The sequence below is a fragment of the Crocodylus porosus genome, unplaced genomic scaffold (genome assembly GCF_001723895.1).
Source record: "Crocodylus porosus isolate Cpor-Errol unplaced genomic scaffold, CroPor_comp1, whole genome shotgun sequence".
NCBI lineage: Eukaryota > Metazoa > Chordata > Crocodylia > Crocodylidae > Crocodylus > Crocodylus porosus.
The window spans coordinates 17,328,379-17,332,924 of NW_017728949.1; the positions used below are offsets into that span (position 1 = coordinate 17,328,379).

The window sequence follows — 4,546 nt, forward strand, 5'->3', positions numbered from 1 at the left end:
TGGAATGTAAAGTCTCTTGCAAGGTATAAGCTCAAGCTGACTGCTAATTTATTTGGGTTGGGAAATAACATTCCCTAGCAGCAGATTTTTACAAAAAACTACCTTCCGAAGCAGCAGGAGTTAGCTATGGCCTGAGGCAAGATACTGGCTTAGTGGATTTTTGGTCTGATTTAGTATGCTAGTTGCTATATTTCAAATATATCTTGGATATACTCAGTGTTCCACGGTGGTTTTAAAGTAACTTTTAAAACCAAATATTGATGCAGTTTCGCATTTCTCAGAACAAAATAATGTTCTATAGAGTGTGGATAAGGATGTAGAGAGCTTGCTAACAGTTTCTCATTCGTCCCTCTATCCCTCAAGGAAAGATTCGTTCTGTGAATTTCTGTACTAGAAGGCTGATCAGCTGTGAATATTCAAGTGTAATGTACATCTGGAATGAAGCACCAACTGCTGTGAGATGCATAACAGTACTAATTGCAATTTAATGTGTTAATTTTCACACTATATTTCAGGCAGTAGTAAAAAAAATCCCAATTAGTTAAGATTTAGCTTGAATCAGTACTGAAGTTATCAACAGTTTAAATTATACAGGCATGTGAAATGCTGAGTTCGAGCACTGCATTCCTTAAACATATTTTATCTCCTCTGAAAAAGTCAAGATTCTCTGTAGTGTTACAATGGCAATTCTAACCTCTTTGAATAACAAGTAAAATCCTGATGTACTGTCAAACCGTTATTGTTGCTTTGTCTCAGTTTATGTATTTCAGGTTCAAGTGTTATGCCATGTAACTAGGAATTGTGTAGTCAATCAGGAATGGAAAAGTAGTGGAATAATTTATGTTTTAATGTAAATGAGACCTTTGCTTAGAATACAGCTGCATTAGTAGAAACATGTTTTTAATAGAAAAACATACCAATAGTTTCCTTGCTCAGGTTAAAAAAGGGCATATGTGGCATTGTGTAAAAGAGATTATTACAGAACAATAGGCACTGACATAGCCAGTAAAATGAAACCATAAGGAGGCTTTTTCCATGCTATAATTTTGAAGGGAAATCTTCCCATGGTAGTATGGTGCAGTTCCATGGAGAAGTCTAATCACTGGGGTAGATGAGACATCATGTCATTTAGACATTTTTTCAAAGAGGTGTACAGTCATTTTGTATTTTTGTTAGCTCTGATGGAGCTATCCAAGTAGTAGTGGAAGAGTTGCAGATGTCCTAGGACAGATCACTTGTAGAGGGGGTCTGTTTCTTGCTTACAGGGTTTGGGTAGATGTGGTACTCCTTGAAGCCCAGTGCCAGAGTGGCTTAGGTGTCTCAGATCCACAGGTAAGAAACTGGACTTTGGTTGATGGCAGCTCACAGCTGTGAGGCAGCTGTGAATGTGTACCTGGTTATTCAGGCAGGGGAGTCAAAGGCAGCCAGACATCACTTTCCTGTGTGCCATTAGCTTCAGAAAAGGGCATGCTTTACCCATGCTAATTTGATAGACTACTTAGGCCTGAAAAACGTTATTCAACACTGCCCAGCCTGATCATCTTTACTAGTACAAAATGAATGGGAAACACTGCTGTTTTGATATAATAAAGTTTACAGCTATTTTGCATAATGAAAATGACAAGTGTAGTGTAATGGTGCATTGCATGTACACAGCCTTAGAAAGTCTTTTCCACAAAGTAAGCTTGGGTGATTAGTACCAAGGTCTGAGCCTCTGAATTAGCCTTATCCAAGTGTGAGGAGCCATGTTCTCCAACTTGCTGTGTCCTTACTGATGCTGCATTTTCCTGTATATTTTGGTAGGGCATGTGGGGGACATCCCGTGGATCCTTCTGCTGCAGTAAACTGAACTGCTCTGAATCTTTTCCAGGGAATTATAGAAGTATTTGTCTAGTCCCTGAGCATGAAGGGAGGGCACTAGAGGACTATCAGCACTCAAGATTTAGTTTGCATTCTCACTGAAAAGTGGGTGAGTTACTAGTCGGAGTAGAAAGCCTAGCTTGGATTTTAAGGCATGTTCTCAGCTGAGTCAGCTGGCATGGTAGCAAGCCTGAGTTAATTTTTTGTTGCTTTTAGTATCTTCAGTTGTTTTCTTGTATACAGAGAACCCCATTTTCTATGGCAGTTCTACTTTGCTGAAATTACTTCTGATTTGTACCTGTGCAAGTAAAGGGTTTATCCTTCTTTTGCTTCTCAGAAGAGTAATCACTTAAAAATCTGTCACAGGTAGATTGAATAAAAGATAAAGGATTTAAATATGAAGTCTCTCAAATCAACATTTTTGCTGATATTTTGCAAACGGGGAGAAAATACAGTGGCTTAATGTTACGTTACTTCACTTGTGGGTTGAAAAGGTTATCTCCCATTATCTCCACAATATGGAACTGGTACATGCTGGATGGTTTATATATACCTTTATTCAACAAAAATAAAATGCACAATAAAGAAGGGGAAATCACGTCCCCATTTAAGCTGATGGGGCAGTTCCTCTTGGCTTCCACAGGGTCAGGTTTTCCCCCTTGGTTGCCTGACCATAAAACAAAATGATTAGAGTTATTGCACACACGTGCACAGAGTACTTAAGGCATGTCCTCTAAGATCTTTCCTTAGGGATCTATATAAAATACCTCTCACAAAAACTAGCTTATATGTAAACAAAGGACCACCATCCAGTCACTGTAACAAAAAGTCCCATACAATTCCATACCTCTTGTCTTACTGCCAGCCTGGTTAAGACATCAGCATACTACTTAACAGAATCAAGATACATTTACCATATGTGGTACTAAAATTGCTACTCAGAATGCTCTGAATTCTGCCCACATAAAAAACCTCCCCTTTATCATATAGTGGATGAATATTGTTCCTTTCTCCTTAAATTTATGTTAACTTTAGACTTATCTGAGCTTGATCTCTCCCATTATTATATTGCAAACAGTAGTCAATGGGTTGCTGGCTTGAAATTGCCTGGATTTATTTTAAGGTCAAGTCAACCATCATTGACCCAAGTCTGAACCAAAATACATTCCAAGAAGATTCTGCCACAGGATATCTAAGACAGAGTGACATTGTAATGAGCTCGTGGATTCAGTTCAGTACAACAGAATCCCTAAGCCATTCCTTTGGATTCATAAAAGAGCCCTCACTTGAGGAAACTCAAGGACTGACTTCTACACCTAGCTGTGACTTCTCATAAAATGAAATTTATTGATTGCAGTCCTTTGTTTGTTGTATAGAAGAGGGCAGATATGTATTTATGTGTGATGTGCATGATCAGTGTGTTGCCTTTATGGCTTTGTGTGTAAGAGCTGAGAAAGACCAATAAAACAATCTTTATTCTTGCTTTTTTTTTAAAAAGAAACAGAAAAGTAGAGAACTCTTGTGATGTCCTGCTGGATACAGTGTCATTACAGACTGATGTAAACCAACAAAAATACTTTGAGGTTTCAGAACTCAAACATCACTAGTTTAGCTTCCTGAATTTATCCTGGAAAACAAACTGTTCTTTTTTTAAAGATAATGTTTCTTTCTTGCATGTAAAAAACAAAGAACCATCTCCCCCAATATGTCCTCCAGAATGTAATGTCTTACGCTAGCTAAATTTGGGTTTGCAACAAAAATAATTAATTTTAAAAAGTGTTAAAATTGAACATTTTGACTTTTTCTAAATATTCCACTTTTGACTGAAACTACTTGCTGGATTTGATCGTTCCCCCTTTTCTCTATTGTAATTGGGGCTGACGGGAGATTTAGGAAGAGACTGGTGCTGGAAAGGACCCAGTTGACATTGAGGGAAGAGAACGTAGGGGAATGAGTCCAGCAAGAACTGGTAACAAACCCTATAGGGCACTGCAGAGGGGAGACAACATGCCAGGAGACCCCAAAGGGTGCTACATCCTGTTAGGTGCAGTGGTGTCAGGACAGGTAGGTACGGTCAAGGACTGACCTTTGAGGATAGGTGAGCCAGCTGGCATGGTACAATTCCCTCTCCCACTGATATCTAGGTGTGGCAGGAAAGTCAGGTGGGGAAAGTGGGAGTGAGAGAGACTTGATTTGTAGGGGGACCATGTGGACTGCTCCATGCCTGAAAAGGGGGCAGCAGTAGGTGATCACAGGGAGTACTAATCTAACTCTACATTCCCCTAATGGTGGGTCTGACACTAGTTACTATATAGTCCAAGTTTCAATATGAACCAGTCTACAGTTTCACTGGGTTTGGGGATCTCCCAGACCAGCTAGGGCTCAGACAAGGCAAGGCCCCTCCCTAGCAAACAAGCCTGAAAACATGGCCTTTAAAAATTTCTGGGAAATGGGTGAGCCTTCTCAGATGCCAGCCAACCTTACCCCAAGCTCTGCAAAACCAAACCTGCCAGCTATCAATGGGGCTACTGGGGCTGACGTGTTAGCAGAGCAATTGGAACCTGACTATGTCATAGTGCTAGCAGGTGCCATGGAAATAGAAGAGCAGGAGGTTGCTAGGCGAGTAGGGGAAACATTCAGAGAGATGGAGATGGTCAAGATGGAAGTGGTGGAGCAAGGGTATGAG

At 40.0% G+C, this 4,546-nt stretch overlaps 1 protein-coding gene across 2 annotated transcripts in view; it reads left to right on the top strand.

Moving 5' to 3' along the window:
• Nucleotides 1–344: 344 nt before the first annotated feature.
• The window catches only part of ACKR3 (atypical chemokine receptor 3), a 27,242-nt gene continuing 23,040 nt past the window's right edge, over nt 345–4,546 (top strand). For both annotated transcript variants that reach the window (XM_019554467.1, XM_019554468.1), the window contains exon 1: nt 345–470. The gene's annotated coding sequence lies outside the window, so the exon portion shown is untranslated. The remainder of the gene's footprint in view (nt 471–4,546) is intronic.